We start from the raw sequence: 22,318 nt of genomic DNA on the forward strand, positions 1-22,318 counted from the left end.
CACACTTTTATTTGCAAAGACTGCCTGAGCAGAGAAATGGAGAGAAAAGCTAAAACATTTGGTGTGGGTGGTGTGGTGGGGGAGAGAACCTAATCTGATGTGACCTAATCTGGTGTGATACTTACAGGCTTCTCCGTGCAATGGCACTCAGTATTTATTTCTTCCATTTGGTTTCTATTTCTCCCCTGAGTATTATTTGAACATTGGTCTTCACTAAATTGAGCAATATAACAGTGACTTATTTCGCAACTCAAAAACTGATTTCATGAATTATCATATATCAAGCAGTTACATATTTTTTCCCCTCTTGAACAACAGGATAAAGAAATTATGTTGGGATATTTTAGGGGGGATCATGTCCCTCTCTGTCTTTTTCTTCTTTTCCCATGCTATGTTCCTCCCCTTAAGTTAATGAATTCTGAAGGCCTCTATTGAAATACACAATGGGGGTGTTGTCACTCAAAGTTCAAAGTGAGATCATGGTGTCTCTTAGACCTTGAAGAAAGTCTTACTTATTTTAAGGCTGTTATCTTTTTCAAAAAAGAAAGACCTGAAAAATCTTTCAAAAATCTTTTCCCTTTCATTCTAGCTACCCAAGGCAATTCATTTTAATTCTGATTGTGCACTTTACTTTGCTCTCCCTTAACAAATTTTAGAAAGGTGAATGTTCAGCTCCCTTGGAGAGTCTTTGTCTGGCTCTGCAGAGCATGGGCACCATAGCCTGACTTCTCCCCTTCTCATAAAAAGCAGCATTCCTGGGTCACTGAGGGAGAGCTGGCATAGGTAGTAAGGGCACACCAGCCCCTCTTCTAGCCAGAAGGAGTCAGTGTATTTGTCCCTAGAAAAGTGTGGGAAGTCTCCCCAAAAAGATAAACCATGACCATAAAGTCTTCTACCTGCAAAGAAAACAATCTTCACACTAATTTTCATCTTTGCAATTGGACAAGACTCTGATTTTTCTCCATGGATGAAAGTCTGGACTCAATTAGTATAAGGAGATCATACGGGGTGATGGGGGTAAGAATGGGTGAGAGACCAAAGAACATTAAGATTAGATGAAGGGGATGAGGAGGACTGTTGGCAAACTGATTTTTGCTGTGTCTGCTCAGTTCTTCAGCAAACAACACCCTTCAGATGATGTTCTGTGTCATGATAAAAGGAGAGTCTTTGAAGTCTCAGAGTGAAGACTTGGGATCCCAGAGAGAATCTGGGTGACCCGGTCCAGGATCTATCCTTTTGCCTGGAATGGGAGCTTCCTGGAAACATGTAGTTTTCATAAACCAAGTCAATACTCAGATCACAACCTCATAAAATAAAACTTTTTTTGGCCAAAGTAGTCCACTCAGGTTTAAAGGCAATCCTCACTAATTCTTCTCTGTGGTGTTTTTCCAGTTGTTATTTGTTGAGTCCTAGAGGCCAAGCCTCTGCAAACACAGTTTTAAAACTCAGAAAACAGAATGTTTTTTGGAGTAAGGCTGATCTAGCACAGGGTCAGCAAGTTGAAAACAGGTCCCAGTGTGGTTCTTGTTGAAGTGGTTTCCTTCTTTTCACATGAAACTTTCTGACTTTTCACCTTTTATCAGCCTCAGATTCCAGGCAGCTTACTTTTCAACAATCTTCACTCTGACTCTGATTTTTTACTTAAAGAAACAAAGACACCTTTCCAGAATGTCTTGTACATAAAGGAATCATCATCCTATTTAAGAGAAAGGTTAAAATGCCAGCCATGAAGCAACTGAGATCTCTAGATTTGAGTTCATGGGTGCCTCTTTCTCTTTCTTCCATTCACTCTTCTGCCCCACCCCATTCTCCTTAAGGACTCCAGTGATATGTCACTTTTACAGGTCACTTTTAAACTCTGGCCAAATATTGATACAAGTGTTCTAATACTCAACCCCTAAGCATATGAGACAGCACAGAATTTTTTTTTTTTTGGGGGGGAGGTTTTTCTTTATTTTATTTTATTTTTTTTTTAATTTTTATTTTTTAATATATGAAATTTACTGTCAAATTGGTTTCCATACAACACCCAGTGCTCATCCCAAAAGTGCCCTCCTCAATACCCATCACCCACCCTGCCCTCCCTCCCACCCTGCCCTCCCTCCCACCCCCCATCAACCCTCAGTTTGTTCTCAGTTTTTAACAGTCTCTTATGCTTTGAGACAGCACAGAATTTTGAAAAAGACTTGGCAAAAACTAAGAAGGAAGAAGAAAATAAATAATCATGGAGAAGACAAAAGCAAAAAAAAAAGTTATTTAACTTTCATGTATTATTCAATCCTTTATTTATTCACTAAGCATTTATTGAGCACCCTCTACGTGCCAGGAGCTGGAGATGCAAGGGTGAATGGTGAATGGTACTCCTGCCTTCATGACACTGATGTCTCACAGCAGTTTGGATTTATATTACAGAGGTTTATGGATCTCTCATCAGCCCTTGTTCCCAGAGATCCAAATTCCCCTTCACTTCCATACTCTTTTCCAAGAAAAACAAAGTCCAGGAGGAAAATGCTATCCCATGACTCGGAATCTAATCCTAAATATCCAAGAGTTTCTAACACTGATTTGCCGCCAGCCTCTTCCTATTCAAGTCCTCACCAGTTTTCATTGTGACCTGCAGAGCTGCCAAATGCTGGAGCTTTACACATGGTAGGGGGTGGAGGGGTGAAGGGGGCGGGGAGGACTGTTCTACAAGTCAGCTACAAATTTGGAATTCTATCATCTACTCAATGGACACTTAGAAGCAGGGCCTCTAGCAGTGAGTAAAAATGTTTAGGTTCACAAAAAGGAGGATTTGAGGTTGGAAAGAATAGGAGATAATTCAGCCAGGAGAGGAAATGAGCAAAAGTAGACTTCAAAACCAAATCTTCCTTGCTTTCACTATGTGTGTGTGCACATGTATGTGTTAAGGTAGCTAAGGCACTAATAGAGACCATATACATTTTCCTATTATATATTATACACTGACATTATAGAGAATCCATTTAGGATTGTATAAACGATGCTTTATGGATGAAATCTGGAAAACTACTTCTGCATTGGGAGTGCCCATCTTCCATGACCATACAGGCTACGTAAGCTTTTCTTTCTAAATATCCAAGATATTCTTGGTAATAAATGCCACGAAAAGACTGGGAACTGGGAGCTAGGAGATGACTGAACTTGGAATTTTAAGCACTGGGACAAGTAAAGAAGTAATGATTTTAGTTCACACTTGAACAAGACAATTCCTGGGGTACCAAAAAGAAGTTCTAGACGGAAGATTGTGATCAGAAATGACAGCTGGAGGAACTGACATTACAGAACAGGCTATGATTCCTACCACCCAAGATTTGGGGAGTGGATGTTGTTCTTGGCCAAATTACAGCTTCCATCTAATTCCTTGAAGTCTCTGGGCAAGCAATCTCCTTCTGTACAAATATGATGAAAGTACAACGAATTTGTAATTTGAGATAATGGTAGTACCAAATGAGGCAGATTAATGAGGTATCTGCATCTTCTACAGGGTTCAGCACTGCTTTCTTCATCCATTTCTCAATTATCTCTAATGAGCAACTTAAGAAGATTTATATTTTGTCACCTAATTTCAGGCCAAGAGAGCTGTATCAAGATGGTACCAGCGGCATGTGCCAGATTACTCATGGTAGCAAAGGAATGAAGATCCCCAGGGTAGACTGTGCAAGAGCAAACACTGCCTTAGAAGTCATTATTTTCATTTTATTAAGTCCATAGGTTTTTCCTTTTTTTATAGCGAACATTTGCTTCTTGGGAAATAAGAAAAATTGAAAAGAGAAATTGACGAATGTCACTATCAAAGGACTGAGAAGTGAAAGAATCCACAGGCTTCACGATTGAGAGATGGTGGGAGTAACTACAGGTGTTTACTTTGGAAAGAAAAAAAATAGGAGGTCATGAGCATTATCTTTATAATGTGAAAAGTCCAGTAATGTGAAAAAGGGATTGAACTTAGTCTATGTCAACTCAGAGAACTGACCTCAGGCAAGCATTTTATTATAAAAAGCCAAGTCTAATCATCAGGGATGTTGTGTAATGGACCAGAAGAACTTCCAGGGAAGAGTTGAGGCCCCTGTTGCTGGAGGAATCCACGATGATGGATGGCCTTTTGGAGGGGAATATAACAGAAGAAAAGAAGACTAGGACTAGTCCTAACTTAGAATCTGTTCTGTGCTAAGACTTTTCATATCTTGTATCATTTAACACCTGCCTCAGTGAAGTGGATATTATTTTCCCAGTTTATAGATGAGGACGCTGAGGCTCAGAGAGATGAAGTCACTTGCCTAAGGTGACATGGCTAAAAGTGATAAGCCAGTTCCATTGGTCTTTTTGAAATATTTGCCTTGAGAAAGAAGAAATAGATGAGGAGTGAGTCCAGATGTTTATGCTGCTCACTAAGTCACTCTCTAAGTCTAAAAGTTGAAGCCTTATAATCATTAGAGCTGACTCAGATTTCATGCTGACCCTGATGTTTGCTGGCTCGCAGAACTTTTTCAGTTTATTTATCCCCTCTGTGCCTATTATGCCTATCTCTTCATCTGTAAACTGGAGTAATAGCCATACTTTTCTCGTAATTAAGTTGTAAAAAACAAAATAGCACGATGACTGGCACATGATATATGCTCAACACATTTCAGCTATTATTATTATTATTAATATTATCAGTTGGAACTAAGAAGACTATTCCCAATACATTTGAACATCTACTATCAAATTCGAAATACCTAATCACATATCTACATCTGCTCTATTTGATCAAAATTTGTGTGTCTTCTCCTAAAGGCTCTGAAACCATGCCTTCTCACTCACTCCACCACTACTCACTAACCAAGGACATCAGGGCCAAGAAAGTTGACCCACATTTCTGGGCTGTCAACTCTGTGCTCTACCATTCCAGCTATCAAGGCTAGCCATGATGCTCCCAGCCCCATTTAGGCCCTAGTACTCTGCATAGATCTTTTTATCTCCTTCCCATGTATGTTGGACCCCGTCTTCTATGCTGTCCAATATAAGCTAAGAAGGCTCCTGAGGTAGGTTGACTACCTAGGACCATGCAATGCCTCCTGTCTGATGCCAAGCAGCTGAGGTGCATGGAAGAGTGTGGCCAGCATCTATTCCATGCTTACTCTATGCAAGGAACTGAGCTAAGTATTCCACCAAATTCATTTGGTAGAATTCTACCAATTCATTCTACCAGTATTCATTTCTCACAGCAATACTCCAAGGTAAATACTAAGAGTATCCCCAGTTATAGATGAGAAAACTCAGGTTCAGAAAGACCAAGTAACTTAACTAAGGTTAAGTCATATAACTACTACATGATGGAGACTGTGTTTGAATGTAACTCTGTTTGGCTCTAAAGTCCAAGCTTTAGGCCACCATGCAGTAATTGTTCTTAATTAACATAACTGCTTAGAGTCAGGGTGGGCAACTTTTGGACACAAGGGCCATTTGGAGGGAAAAAGGAGGGGCTTATGAGAAGCATTACTTCATAATTCAAAATAAAGAAAACTTTCTTGAATCCTACAGGGGAAATACATATGTTTAGCATCATGAAAACATTTTTAGCTTAGTATGTATGAGTGGTAGAGGCTCACTTCCAATCTGTTGTCCTGAAAGCAGATGGCCTTCGGAAGCAGTTCTCACTTGCTGGGGTCTCAGTCCCAGCCTGGGTCATGCTCAAGTTCACCATGTGCTTCTGGACACTATGACTTGGATTTCTCTCACCACACTCCAGCTGAGACCATTCCTCTCAGTCATCCCAGCTTCCTCTCCATATCCCTACACACTGCTGAGCTCTTACAATGCTTTGTGGCCAAGCATTTCCAACTTGTGACTACGTCATCCCAGTCAATACAGCTGATTTTTCTGGGAAGTTATGTGCCTGTAAATTGACTCAAGGAGAATAAACAAGAATGGAAATTTGGCCTAGTGATGCATTTTGTATCAGTCAGTGCCTCTGTATGAAACAAATAGCATATTTCAGGATACTTTGCAGATTTATTAACAAATAACCTTAGAAAAACAGACTATTTACAAATGCATCCACGGGTTTAAAGAAACCACAAGAGATAGTGCAGTGACCCAGGTTTACTAGCAGGGACTCTGTGGTAGCAAAAGGATGAGAGGAGAAAGTAGTCCTTAGATGCAAGGTGGAAAGATCCAAGTAGAAAAAGCTTCTTTGAGAAGAGCAGAACCCTTCTGTTGAAGAATACAGGCAGCCTTAGTAAACCTTGCTGCGAGGTAGCTGCAAGTATTAATTTTCCCACCTTCTTTTTTCCAGCTATGACTTCCAAACCATACAGGAACAAGAGAATTGCACCTGACAACTTCCCAAGGCAGAAAATAGAGTAGAGAAGAAAGAATAATACATCTGGAAAGTAACAGAAAACAACCAGAAGACCATATGTATGAAAACAATTATGCATATAATTACGCATCACAACTGCCTAGTTTATTAAGGCTTATGAAAAGTGCTGTAAGAGGTTTGAATAAAATGTTATTAGAGCAGAAGCATGCTGTCCCTTTATTCAGATCCTTCTTAGAATGTCTTCTTTCTAGAGAATTGGTTCCCCTGCAGTGCAAGAGAATTAGAGTAAGACCAGTTTCCAACTTGGCCAACCAAAAACTGACCGATATGCAGGTGAGCCAATGATACACAATGTTATGGATTGAATTATATTCCCCCAAATCCATATGTTGAAGCCCTAGGCTCTAAAGTGACTATATTTGGAGATAGGGTCTTTAGGAGGTAATTATGGCTAATGAGGTCATCAGGGTGGGACCCTAATCTGATAGGACTGGTGTCCTTATATGAAGAAGGGACACCAAATCTCTCTCTCTCTCTCCCTCTCTCTCTCTCTCTCTTTCTGCATAAGAGCACAGAGAAAAGACCAAGTGACGATATAGCAAATCAGAAATAGAGGTCTCACCATTACCCAAACCTCTAACACCTTATCTTGGACTTCTAGTCTCCAGAACTGTGAGAAAGAAAGTGTCTGCTGGTTAAGCCCCCTGTGATATCTTGTTAAAGCAACCCGAGAAGATTAACACACACGGATTCTGAGATTTGTCATTATAATTTTAAAAAATTAAGTTTATTTATTTAGTTTGAGAGAGAGAGAGAGAAACAAGTGGGGAAAGAGCAGAGAGAAGGAGAGACAGAATTCCAAGCAGGGTCCACACCATCATCCCGATGCAGAGCTTGAATTCACAAACGTGAGATCTGTCATTATAATTTTTGTCAGCCTTTGCCTGTTCCATTCAGCCCAGATCTGTAAGACTCTTGTCAGTGTGTTACACAGGTCCTCCCTTGAAATAGCAAGTAACTTCACCCCTGATGCTCACCCCCGATTACTTCTCTACTTTCATCCACAAACCAGAAAATGTAGAGGGCAATACCTTTCAGTCCTTGAGCACTGCACTGTCACCAGCTGGCCAAGAAGTAGGCCATAGAAAGAATGGATTTTGTTAGTCACAGCCTAACACATTATAATGTACAGTTTCTGTGTATCTTCTTGATCACCACAATATGGCCTTTTGGCTTCTATCCTCTGAAATTATCATTTGACTCCTTTAAACATACCCTGTAGATTATAATGTTATTAAGATCATAACTTTGGAATTTATAATGTAGTCTCATGATCCACTCTCCTTACCCTGCCATGACATTATAATCTGGAAATTGGCCTCTGACTGCTGCTTTGAACATGAAAATGAGGTCTCATGACCATTCTCCTTGGATATTATAATGCAGCCTCTAGGCCAGTGTCTTAGGACATTATGTTATGGCTTTCTGGTCACCAACTTGGACATTTTAATTCAGTCTACTGGCCATGGTCCCTGAAATTTAATTTTAATAAACAGATGAATACCTGGGGTTTAATTTTGCCTATTTCTGGCTTGCTCTCCTCTCTCTGTGCTCCCCCTTCTTGTCATTCCAGCAGACCTTGTGGCACAGCCTGCGTGAATTATGATAAGCTGCAAAATCTGAGACTTGAGCATGCTGGCAAGTTTGATTATGTTTTCTACAATTCCAACAAATGAGTAGAATAACAGAGTTATCTATCTGCAGGATATAGTTAGGAAATGTATTTCCTTAAAAAAAAATCAAAATGTCAGTGCAAGATAAAGCTTCTAGACTTTGTTCAATTCATCAAAATTCTCTTATTCTTTTAATTGAGAGGATGAAAATGCCAGTTGTGACCAGTGCCTCCTAGATCAATATTACACTTCAGAGCTCTATGAAGAGATGTACAGAGGCAAAATGTGACAATCCAGGGCACTTCCTTATTCTTGCACATGAGTCTCTGGTGCTGATGATCAAATCAGCAATGGCTAATAAGGAGAAGCCCATGGTGTTGCCACAAGGAGAGGACTCTACCTGGCTCCCAGGGTCTCTCCAGCCTTCACAACAACCAGGGGATGGGGAGAAAGCAGACACAACTGATCGCCACTGCTCTATATCTTCAGTTAGAATTTCAGGCTTGACCGAGAAGTCTTAAAGCATAATGTCTCTGACCTTGAAGCTTCAATAAATGTCCAGGTTTTTATTTTCTGATTTCCCCATTCCAAGCATTAATTCAGGTGTCCTTGTTAAGATACAGTGGATGTCACAGAAAGGGAGCAAATCTGCATGCCCACTGCTGAAATTCAAGTATGCCTGAACATGCCATGTCATGCTCTGCTCAGGTGCTGGACTGGTTCATATAAATGGTATTTACCCTCCTTGTGAGAAAGCTATAAAAGAGCAGCTGAAGACCTGTCCTCATCCTGGGACTCTTGGACAAAGGGGATGAGACTAACCACCTTTCTCTGAACTGGAGACACTAAAGTAAACAAGAAACTACTCTCATCCCCTAACTTCCCTCCCTGGGGAGCAAGTCTTAGAAATAACAGTTTTGTCCATGATCAATAATTTGGGGCATTTTCTTTCATAGTGTCCTCAGTATTAAAGGAAGAGATTCCAGTGTCCCAGGGATAAACTGAAAGATTGAATCAGACGCTAATAATTCTTGGGTTTTCACACTACCTGTGGCCCAATAACAAAGCTTACCTTGTGGCCCAATAACAGAGATGTATTCCTGGTGGAAGAGAGTATTGCTGGCCATCTCAGAAGGACAACAGACTAACCCTTGGTAACAGAGAGCAAAAGGAGAGAGAGGGAGAGCAAGAGAGCAGGATGCTGGAGAAGAGCAATAAAAATCTCTCTAGGATAGCCGTGTGACATCAGCACAGAGTATGTGGAAGCCCCACCTGGAGTGAGAGACAGGGGTCTTTTCTTGAACTTTAACCCAATTAAAAATGTGATATCAGGGGCCCCTGGGTGGCTCAGTCGGTTAAGCGTCCGACTTCAGCTCAGGTCATGATCTCGCAGTTCATGAGTTCGAGCCCCACGTCGGGCTCTGTGCTGACAGTTCAGAGCCTGGAGCCTGCTTCAGATTCTGTGTCTCTCCATCTCTCTGCCCCTCCCCTGCTCATGCTCTGTGTCTGTCTCTCAATAATAAATAAATGTTAAAAAAAATTTTTTTAATGTGATATCAGATCACATCAATTTATTAGTGGTACAGTATCTATTGAAGGCCCATAGCAAATAATGCTGTATAGTAAGTGACCTTGTACTGAAACACCTTCAGGACTACAGTACAGCAGGAAGATACTAATTACCTCAATTAGAAACCATAACTGTACTAGATCACCTGTTAGAAACAGCACCGTTTGCCTTCTTCTCTGCTCTCTCCTACATCACAAGGACCGCAAGGTTGGGGGCTGCATTTCCTAACCAGCCAGGTTCTGGTTTAGATTCTGTCCGTGAGAGGCAGTCATGTGAGAGACAGAAGGTAGAAGAGAAGCTGAAGTCATATTGTTTATGTGGCGAATACAGGAGACACCTGGGTTTCAGCTGATGGTAGAGATGTGCCAGGGCTTTGGAATACACTTTAGCGAAACACCCACATTGGTGCTACATGCAGGTGAGGTAATTTGTGGTGGTTTCTGATTATTCTATCATGTATTGATTTCCTAGAAGCCACTAGAAACTTTCCCTATCACTCCCCCAGTCTATCTAATGGTATAGTAATTTTCTATATTAAGTATTTCCCTGCCTGGAATCTCACAGTGCTTTCTGTTTTCCTAGCCAAAATCCCATGTGAGAAAAGGAGACTACTGGAATGAGGGTGAGGGGAACGGTTCAGGAAGAAGAAGCCATCAAGAGGAGGAAAAAACACATTTGGGGACTTTATCAACTCTTCTGGGGACATAGATCTGGAATCTTGTTGATACCCTACCCTTTCCACATATGACTTTGTGCTACTTGTCTGGGAAACGATCACTGTATTCTTGTAAAAATCATTTGTTCAACTGGTTTACATTTCTCCTCCCACCCCATCCACCCCCCATCCCTACTTTGTTCTTTATAGAAAGAAAGAAAGAAAGAAAGAAAGAAAGAAAGAAAGAGGAAGGAAGGAAGGAAGGAAAAAAGAAAGGGAAGGAGGGAGGGAACAAAGGAAAAAAGGAAGGAATGAAGGAGCGAAGGAGCAAAGGAACGAAGGAATGAAGAAAACATCATCCTAGCAAAGAATCATTGTACCGTATTATCTTATAAATTAGTCCCTGCTCCTCTTTCCACCTTCGCCTTTCTAAGAAATTATAAGTACTTATATATCCCATCTTCATTTGGTTGTTTCCATTGATTATACTAGTTTGTTGTTTTGTTTTTTTTTTCTGGAGGTTTCCAACTCTCTGGATCTATTGTAAATTATAGTAAACAGACAGGTATCATCCCTACATGAAGACACATAACAGGTATTCAATCAACAATTTACTGAATTTAGATTTAATGACAGAAGTTGTTGGGAATCCCCCTCTTGACAATATTTCACATTTTACTGGCCTCTATGGCTAAATCAGCACATCAAACTAATGTTGCCACAAAGCACTCTATAATTCTGAGCTCCATAGCTCACTCTTGATTAAAACTAAAAGCTCTGAGCTCACTGTTTCACACAGTTTAATCTGGGTGGTTGTGAGACACAACACCTTCTACTCATCTACAATGAAGCTAATTATTCCCTCTTCTCCCAACCAGAAGAGTCTCTAGAGAAGATAACATGTCCTGAAAACTTCACAACTTCACTGAGGCCTCTCTCCTCCAGAGCACATATGGAAAAGTCCAGCTGGCCCACCTTGATGGAAGTTCCTACACACTATAAAATATACCCATTTCTCTTAGTATGGAAGGAGAGCAGATTTGTCATCAGTGAGTGGTGAATAAAGTCCTGTGGCAAACAACTCATTGACATTGGGATGTTCTGTCTTCTGATTATCATAATTTCCTAGAGTAATGTGTTCATAAGGCTCTCCATCAGTAAAATTATTTGAGCATTTTCCCAACATGTGTATGTGTGTATTTTAACATCTATGTATATCATGCATTTCTTATACTAGTATGTTTCTTATACTAGTATGTTATGACTATTATATTATAAAACATACAGAAAAATGTAAATTTTAAAAGGTTAAGATGAAATAAATCATATTGTTATTTTTTTAATGTTTATTTATTTATTTTGAGAGAGAGAGAGAGAGTGCACACGTACAGGGGTGGGGCACAGAGAGAGAGGGAGAGAGAAAACCCCAAGCAGGTTCCTCACTGTCAGCAAAGAGTCTGACACAGGGTTCGATCCCACAGGGGTTGATCCCACAAACTGTGAGATGATGACCTAAGCCAAAATCAAGAGTCAGACACTTAACTGACTGAGCCACCCGGGTACCCTGAAAGAAACCATATTTTTAAATATTTTGTTTATCATGTAGGCTTGTGCTGTCATTAGCTAATATGTAGCCAAAATATAGGCTTAGGGTAAAATTTCTCCACATCATATTATTTTTAAAGATATTTAAGGGGTGCCTGGGTGGCTTGGTCAGTTAAGCATCTGATTCTAGGTTTTGGCTCAGGTCATGATTTCACGGTTTGTGAGTTCAAACCCTGTAGACACTGATGGTGCAGAACCTGCTTGGGATCCTCCCTTTCCCTCTGTCTCTGCCACTCTCTCTCAAAATAAATAAACAAACTTAAAAATAATAAGTAAATATATTTAAAATAACCTCCCAGATAATTTTTGATGTTTTTTCTTTGGCTGATTCTTCTTAGATCTTATTATATCATCACTGCTTTTGCCTTTTAATGTTGGTAACCAAGAGCCCATTCTTCAAGCGGCAATGTCCACACTGTCATCTTATCACCGTTGTCTTTTCCTTGCATGCAAGGTAGTACCTTCATCTTTACTCAACCTGCAGTTTCTTTGCAGGAATTTTTAAAGCCCTTTGTCCTTTAGGGAAAGATAGTTTGGTTAAAACTAGGTAAGTGGCAAATCCACTTAATTAGGCACACAGAAACTGCAAAATATCACCGTACACCAAAGGTGAACAAAGGGTAAAGCTCGACTGTCAACTCTGTCCTATTTTGGAAGCCGAATAGTTCATTAGCTAAACTTGAGGTAGGATCATCTGACATGTGGACCTAGTAAAGACATCAGTGTCAGTCCATATATCAAATATTATTAAAGCTTCAGTTTTGTTTCTTTTTGATGAAATATGATGTATAATCCATTTTGGACACCACTGGTCAAGAACACTGCTTCTTACCAGGTGGTTCGTGGACCGACAAGACAATATTGTTTTGTCTTCCACCAATGGCTGACTTGGCTCACTGCCCCTTTGTGGCTCTTAAACAATGGCTGCATTTCCTCCATTCTTCCATGATATCCGTTTTGAAATGTGCTCTGGCCTGAAAAATATGTTTGTAATGCACCTATGAGCCAGCATTCTATCTAGAAAATTTGTCTTTTCTTCTAAGTAGTATCTTTGAAAAATCCAAACCCAAAGGACTGTTTTGACTTCTGTGCTCAGAGGTCATTACTATGCGCCTTAGCAGAGTATGACAGAGAAGGTAAAAATGTGTCTTTGGGGTCAGCTGACCAACAGTGAGGAAACAGAGACAAGAGTACAAGATGGATGGCCAGCCTTGTTCTCAGAGCAGAGCCGGAGGGAGGGAATGCACACGCCTGATTCCAGGTTCCCTGGGACACTCAGACCCTCACGCTAACTGCCACAGAGTATCTGGAACTCCTCACAGGCCACTCTAATGAGCCAACCATAAGGACTTCACTCATTATGGCAGGTGAATAACACTCCTCTTCAGAACTCTCTCTTATAGTCACCAACCCTTCCATTTCCAGCTTCAGCTTTACATGGAGATCTTAAAGACCCAGAGAAGGTTAAGGGGAAATCGACACTGATGCTTAGCTCCCCTGTCTAGGGTGCTTGGAATTAACTCTGAATGCATGAGTTTCACTAACATAAAAAAGAGATTTAAAACTTTATATTAAAGTCAATGAGCAGTTAAAGAAGGTTTGTGCACATGAGCATGACATAATCAGACCTATGTTTTAGAAACAACTCTGGCAGTGGCTTTCTTGAGAGAATGCCAAATGGTTAAAGTTCATTCTCTTGAAACACCCATATTTTCTGAGTTTCGTGCATCCCTGAGTTTAACTAAGTACCCCATTGAAAGTACAAGCTCTCTGGTCAGCAGTTATAGTCTTCTGTATAGCATTTGGTTTTATCTGTTGCCCATCTGTAAGGCCTTGGAGAATCACACAGTCCTATACCATGGGCCCATATAGAGGCCCCAAGGAAAATAAGAGCTCGGGTCAAGACTCTGTGACTACATATTGAGTTCCCAGGCCTCTGGAGACTTCCCTACCACATGCCTCCTTTTATTTACACAGGAAAGAGCCTGTGCCTGTTTTTCTACATTGACATCAGGCCTTCCAGTAATAGACTTAGAAATAGGTTCTCACAACAAATAAGGGCCTCCATGTGTGACAAGGAGGGGAAATGTGGTCAGGAAACATATTGCAGTTCCAAGAGCTTACCGTCAACAATCACAAGGGTGAAAATGAGCTGAAAAAATTTTGAAAGAGCCTGTCACCGTTATTTCAATGCATGAGTTTTGGTAGATAAAAATTCAACAGCTTGCTTATGAAAACTCCTATCTAGATGGATATCTCTCTTAGCCATCAAAATAATCAAGGAAAGAAGAATCAAAAAGGAAGAAAGGAAGGAGAGAAGGGGAGAAAAGGAAGCATATTTTTCTGATTCCATATTATGCACCAGGTCCTGTACTGGGCACTTTCTCATATGTAATTTCTTATTCCCTACAATAACCCAGTGGAGTCAATATTCATACCTTACCAATTTTGGATAAATGTGATCATATTAATCAAAATTGAAGAAGCTGAACATAATATGATCCAGAAAAGTAAAATTCCATTTTCCCTTTTAAGTCTTCATTGAAAAACTCTCTCCTTGCCTTATAATAGCCCAGATAATATATTCCTTCTATTTAGAAGTTGCTTCTGTTGTCTACCTCAAAATGTACCTTGATCCACTTAATGCTACTGTTCTGAAAACTGCAATCCTGAGCTACCTTCTCTCAAATGAGGCAAGACCCCCCTCTCCAGCAGTCTCTTTAGCTACACCAGGCTTTCTGGGGATATGTACTTCATTTCCCACACTCGTCTACTTTGTCTTCATGGTAAGATACATGTTTTGATCCAAGGAGTACTGACAAAGTAACCAAAACTGGAGAATGAAACACAGAAGGCTTTCTGATAGTCCACCCCCCCAGACACACACACACACACACACACACACACACACACACACATACTATTCAGGCATTACCTCCTGCTCTCCCTACACACAAATCCTAACTTCCAACTGTACTGAGCACCATGTCAGCCTTCATGCTTCCAGACTTTTCTCACACTGTTCCTGCCAGCTGAGATCCCTTACCTCACTTTTCCCTCTATCATTACAACAGCTCACACATGACTTCCCCTGGAAGCCCTCCTTAATTCCCCAGGATAGTCACACAGTACACTTCGATTCTGTTCTCACTGCATTTTTGTTGCTTTGTTCAGTAATTATTTCTGTCCATGCTCATGAACAATGAGCTACTAAAGGACAGGGTACCTACTTATTTGTCTCCAGATCGTAAGGTGGCAGGACTCAGTAATATCCTCTCAATGCCTGAGGGAATGGAAAGCCACTGGGATCTCCACAGAAAGTATAGTACTGTGTACGTGAAACTGCATCCCAGAATCCAGAGCTTTTGGACACTCTCAGAGGAAGGTTTGCATTTGGTGACCTGGCTGTTGCTAAGGGAACTTCTGGCTCCCTATTATTATTCTCTGGGTAGCAATGGCAAATGGACATAAAATCCATTTCGTGGAACAGCAAACAGCAATTGGTACCTTGAGGGTCTGGTACCTCAGACCCATGACATAAATCTGACATTTTACACAACTATGTCACTGCCACAAACACCCCAACTGCCCACTTCTTTTTGAAACTCACTTCCTATTCCAAATTGTTCTCCACGATTAAGCTGACATGTAGGTTTGAATTCTAATTAACGCTCCTAAACTTAGAGAGGCCAGTAAGACTTAAAACATTTAATTTAAGAAAAAATGATGGAGAATTACCCTTTAGACTAATGACCTTCTAATAACTATGATAAAGAAGATTAAGCAGTGCAAACTATACATAGCAGGTGGTCAATAAATTCCCATTATTCTTCTCTTATCCCCAAGAATTTGTGGATAGTAGAAGCCATACCTGGCTGTTCTAACAGGTGTCAATGCAGTTACCACAGAGACAGCAAAAAGCCGTTGATGGAATCTTAGGAGTTCCAGAAATTTCCAGTGTACTCTCTGGAGAAGGGTATTTTCACTCCAGAGTAAGTGATTCAATTGTTAAAAAAATGAGAAGTCAATGTCGTTCACTTTATGATTTATAGCTCGTTTCACCACAAGCACATCCATCGATGGAAGCAAACCCTTGTCAGAAAGAAAAGAACCCCAGAACAATGGTTTTATGGAAGGTTTTTATGGACACTGACATCAGAAATTGGGGTCTTTCTCTCAATCAGGTGTCCTGGCACCAGGCCCATGTGCATCCTGACTGCCCTCTGACTAGGTCATTAGGAAGGGAAAGGAGCGAACACTGAATATTCCACAGCTTGCATTGTGCCAAGTGTTCCCTATTATTTCTTTAAAAATTTTAACGTTTTTATTATTTTAATTTTTGAGAGAGAGAGAGAGACAGAGAGAGGGAGGAGGAGAGGGGGAGACACAGAATCTGAAGCAGGCTCCAGGCTCCGAGCTGTCAGCACAGAGCCTGACATGGGGCTCAAACTCACAAACCACAAGATAATGACCGAGCTGAAGTCAGACACTCAACTGACTGAGTCACCCAGGTGCCCCCTCTATGCTTTTTCTCATCCAGGAACCCACAGCTTTGGAAATAGAAGCCCCTAAGCCATGTGCGTTTTCACTCTGGCCAATCCACTGGCTCCAGCCCAAAGGTATTTCCCCTTCTTATGAGCACTCTAAAGTTGTTTGTGGCTCTTGTTTTGTAGAAGAAGGCCACCCTCTCGTTTGGACTTCTCCGTGTAACGACGCGCTGACCTGCTCCTGCCTACACCTGAGGACTAGACAAAAGACCTCTGCGCTTATTTCTAGCTCTTTGTAGTCCTGCTGTCTGCCTGTAATGGTGAGAAAGTCCTCTTGGAGGCGCTATTTGTGCAGGCCACCATCCTAAACTACCCCAGGAGCCACCACTCACACTAAAACTTCTATGAATGGTGTCCCCACTCTCTGCAGGGCTGTCACGGCAGTTCTATATTTGGGTCCCAGGACGTATAGTGATGCCTGTTATTTGGACAGCACAGAGCACTAGATGCTCCTGTGCCCTCTGAAATATATCCGCCCTGAATTGTGAACAGGAATCGGGAATCAAGACTCAATAAAGACAACTGTCCCCAAGCAAGGTCTCCCTGAAAATCGCCCTCAGTTTCCTGTACCCATGTGCTCTAGAGCTATGTCATCAATCAAATCAACGTTTCCTTATTGCTATGTCATACATGTCACATCATACGGATGAGGAAGAAGGCAGCGTGGAGTCAGGGGAGAGGCACATGGGTGGATATTGGGAATCATCAACCCTATGGATGTTATACAAGCTGTTTTGCCTGTATGAATATATCTGAATTTTTTAAGAAAAGAAATTTCCACAGTTTTTATCAATTTCTCAGTGGGTTGTGAAACACAAAATGGTTAGTAACTAGGAGTCTAAAGGTAATTCAGCTCTCATAAGCACATTTGGACATTACAACTCATCACTGTTTGGTAGTTTATGGGGATTACCAGCTGCTTTTGTCCTCACAGGTTAGGAAGCCCCAACTATTTTTTTTTGTCTTTCTTTTACTACACTTGAATTTCTCTTTCCCCACTTCCTGTGTCCCTCTCCAGGCTTTCTATTTATCTATGTGCAAACACAGCTGCTGGCCCAAATTATCACGCAAACGAAACATTTCATTTCTCATTCTGGGAGTATTAATGGCAATAGAGTCTGTAAGCTTATCTTGTCTGTGTCCCAGGAATGTGAGACGCCTCCAACAAGGCAGGTTTTCTTTTTAAATAAAGCAACCGCACACTTGTCATATCCTTCCCTGACAGAACAGTTTATCTTCCCCAGCCTGTGTGCCCTTCATCCTCTGGAAGGCATTTGCAGCCAGGAGAAGATGCCCACAGCAGGGCCAGCCATTGGAGTCCATGCTTCACACTGGTCTCTTTGTCACCCTTAGTAATTTACTGCAGTTTTCTGAGTACAGTAAGTGTCTAAATGGGAAGGCAAAGCCTTTACCAAGTCTCCTCACAAATGTGCACAGAATACTCTCCTGTAATAAATTTCCCAATCTGGGGCATAAAAGAGTAGTATCGATAGGTGGTTTTCTTTTTTCAATTTTTTCTGCAGTCTAATTTTTTTGTGCAGTGAGGATAGAGTAACTGTGGCTACCAGTATAAACATTTCCCCATCAAGGCAGCAAAACCCACAAGTGATTAATTATGTAAAAAGGTTGATTAGTAAAGAATTACTAGCCTGACACTGTGATATTGCTGTATAGTTTTTAGGTTTGCATAAACATTTTCAGTTGTTGACCTTCATAACAACCAAATCAGGGTGGCAGAGAATATGAAGTTAGTATCATATTATATAGGCAAAGACATCTTCAATGACATGAAATTTACCTCCTATGCTGATAGCTAAGAAAGATTGGATTTTCTTAAATAAAATTCCAGTGTTTATTCCATGATATGGCACTGTGTCTCAAATTTAAGAGTGTACAAATTCAACATTAGTGGACCTACGATCACACTCTGACAAGAAGACTCAATTTAGTCTGCACATTTCAAAGATAAGAATGTAGGATTTGCAAGGGGCCATGGGTGGTACAATTTTAGGTTAGTTATATCATCCTAACAATCATCAGAATCTTATAAGATCTCTTTCTGAAGTCATGAATAATCAAAGTAGTTACACAAGTGAATCCATAGTCTCCTTTGCTTCTCTCAAAAGAACACAGAGAGGGGTCCAAGTACTATTTCACAGCGTTTCCTCTGATGACACTAGGGGATTCTGCACAGAAATCCCAGAACCCACAGCTACTCCACAGCAGCATACACGTCAGGCTCCCAACATCCTTCCCTGAACTCAAGAGATGACTCTCTTTACTTCCCTCCTTTAGACACCCTGCTTCCCCATTTTTTCTTGTGTCCACTGACATAGACTTTCTGACTAAACACTTCTGACTTCTCTCCTAAATATCAACCCAAAGGCAACATAGAAGTAAATGGAGTGAGAAAAATAAACAAGAGAATTTTGCATTCTTTCTGGTGGCCTGTGCAATTACCCTGCAGATACAGGTACGTTGCAGGGACACAACAACAAGAAAAAGAAGTATCTTTGCATGCTAATTAAAGCATTTCACTTCTCCCTCTTCTTCGCCCCAAATATTCCTCAGTTCTCCATTATATATTGTATGAAATCATCTGATTCAACCAACGTTATTTAGATTGTGGTGGAAAAGAACTGTTTATTGAATGACTAAAGTCATTTCATGGTTAATCATTTCCTGTTTCATGGGTCCTTGTCCCTTCTCTATTCTAATATAAATGGCAGCACTAGTCAGTCCTCAGCACCCCAAAGACCTCAGTTCCCTCATCTTTCTCACTCTCCAATTCCTTTGCTAATGAGTGTAAGAGAAGCTTCAACTGCCAGGACAAAGATTCTGCTGCCCTGGGTATTGATAGGCTTTAGGCTTCTGTGCAAATGCAGATGGAGAGGGAACTTGAGGGCACACAGAGGGACAAAAAGCTACTATTCTTAGCGACTTGTAGAAAAGAACATTGAAAGGGCCAAGAAACATACAAAAGATGCCCAATCTCACTGGTAATTAGAGAAATTACAATTTGAGCCACATACCACATACACACCAGCAAATCAGCAAAAATTGTAAAGTATTACAATTCCAAGTAATGATGAAGGTGCAGAGATGTGGAGACATGAATTACACTGTGGACGGGAATGCGAACAGGTGCCACCACTTTAGAAACTATCGGGAAACGTTTAATAAAGGTGAAAAGTTAGATACCCTACCACCTAGCAACCCAACCAGCATATATATTCTATAGTTCATCTTAAAATGGTGTCATTAGGAGCTGTATGTAAAAATGTTCACAGCATAATAGATAAGTAAATTGTAACATATTCACATAACAAAATACCATGTAGTACTGGAAGTAAATGACAGAGCCAGGAACATCAACATGAATAAATAAGAAGTCTTAAAAACAGAGTGTTGAAGGAAACAACAAGGCAAATTGTAAAAGAATGTTTTCAGTATAATACAATTCACATGAAGTTGGAAAACATGCAAATTAATACTACATATTCTTTATGGATACCCAGATGGGTAGTAACAGCATAAAGAAATATATGAGTGTGACAACAGCAAATCAGTATACTGAGCACATTTTGGGGGTAAGACCTCCAAATATTGCCAACTGTTTAAGGGTATGCAGGAGCCCCAACTATGTATAAAGTTTCTCCTGATTTGTTATTTTAAAACTCCCAGTTCCTTGACTGTATGTTGGACCTGACCACATTAATCACAGCTTGGCTCCTGTCACTCAGTTGGGTTCTGGAACTTGGGTTCGTGGCCCTGCCACTGGTAGCATGGAGATTGGAGTGGTCACTGCCAGAGGAAGCCAGGTGAAAAAGTCTATTAAGTTGGATATGTTCCGTTGGTCTGCCAAATAGAAGGTCAGCAATTCCTCCTAGAATGAAAAAGTCACGAATGGAAAAGGAAAAGAAGACAGGACACTCAATGTGGTTCAACATCCTCTCTGGAAGCTTAGTTGCACATCCCATTAAAGGGAATTCACTCTGGCATAGAACTAGTTTTCTGTGCAGATGTTTGGCTTTAATGTGCCACTTAGGCCGCAACAAGGGAGGCCACACCTAGAAGGCACAGCAGGATCCTCCTGGCTAATGGGTCCTACTCTCCATCTTAGGGGACCACAGAGTAGAAGGGGCTGTGACACTAGTTTCCAAGTCAACAATTTAGCAGTGCTTATTTCTCCAACACTACCCTTGGTAAAGAGAACTACAAATTGCATTTCTGGGGTCTTAGTGGCTCTGAAACAGGTATCCATGGGCCCAGGACATGTCTCTCATCTCAAACAAGCTGCTCTTCAGCCGAGTATGAGATCCTGATCTGGAGATGAGCTACTACCTGTATAATTCAAGCAAAAGCTAGATGAAGAAAATGCACAGGAGATCACGTCAGGGAAATAGGGTGAAGGCAGAGAGGTGGGGGAAGGTTGGGGAAGCCATAGAGATACTCATCCGGCTGGTGAAACACTTGTAGAGAAAAGTGTGATCATCAAGTGGTACAAGTGGAAAGGATGGCAACAGATCACTGGAGGACAATATAAGGAACCCAAGTTTTGACTTACGGCCAGTGGCAAGTATGGGGTACTAAGTTGTGATTAAAAGGTACTATGATGAAATCATACGATATTTGTCTTTTTCCGTCTGACTTATTTGACTTAGTATAACACCCTCTAGGTCCATCCATGTTGTTGCAAATAGCAAGATCTCATTTCCTTTTTTGATGGCTGAGTAATATTCCTGTGTGTGTGTGTGTGTGTGTGTGTGTGTGTGTGTGATTGTGTGTGTTATCCATTCACCTATCAAGGAGTACACTTGGGTTGTTTCTTCCATATCTTGTACATTGATAATGTCACAATAAACAGGGATGCATATGTTTTTTTTTTTTTTTTTGATTTAGCATAAAAACAAAGCAAATGAACAAACAAAAAAACTCTTAAATACAGAGAACAAACTGATGGTTGTCAGAAGGAAGGTGGATAGGGGATGGGTGAAGCAAATAAAGGGGACTAAGGAGTACGAAATTCCAATTGTAAAATAAGTAAGTCACAGGGATGAAAAGTACAGCTTTGGGAATATTATTAATAATATTGTAATAACGTTGTATGGTGATAGATGGCAGCTACACTTATTGGGGCAAGCACTGAGTAATGTATAGAATTGATGAGTCAGTATGTTGTACATCTGAAACTAATATATGTCAATCTAAAAAATAAAAAATAAATAAAAAGTAAAAAGGAACTACAATGAGCTAGAACTTCGAAAGATCTCCCTATGCTACATCTTTTGCTGTATTTTCCTATGCAATTCGTTTTCCTTACTTTGCCTTAACACACCTCATTAAACACCAGCATGGAAAAGTGAGCAGGGCCTAGGAATCTGCAGGGACAGCAGTCACTTAACACCCAGCGAGCAGGTCGAGGAACCAGCCATCAGGGTGGAAAGCAAAGTCACTTCCCTACAGAGGAAGACATCCATCTCCTCAGCCAATGAGTTGGATAAGCTTTAGGCAAATGACTTCCAACCACAGGGGGTTGCTGATCTGAAATGAAATGAGCCACCAAATCACTGGGGCTTTTATGATCCTGGCTAATTGGATAAACTCTCTTTAAAGGCTTTGGAAGATGCCAAGTAGTCTTCTGTTTTGTCACACTTTCAAAGAAGCAAGGACCTTCCAGCTGTTGAGAGTTGATCCCTGCTGCATCAAGGCATGCCATGGTATCCTAGAGAGGTGGAACATTTTCTTCCCTAGGGTAAAAGAGAAACCCAAGAGAAAAAGAAAACACAAACACTGAGTCTTCTAAATATTTAACTCAAGTCTCAGTATAAAGATTCTCAAGGGCACATTCAATATCTTCTCATCTCATCTTAGGTATTGAGGAGGGCACCTGTTGGGAGGAACACTGGGTGGTGTATGGAAACCAATTTGACAATAAATTTC

The sequence above is a fragment of the Panthera onca genome, chromosome D2 (assembly GCF_046562875.1).
Source record: "Panthera onca isolate mPanOnc1 chromosome D2, mPanOnc1 haplotype 2, whole genome shotgun sequence".
Taxonomy (NCBI): domain Eukaryota; kingdom Metazoa; phylum Chordata; class Mammalia; order Carnivora; family Felidae; genus Panthera; species Panthera onca.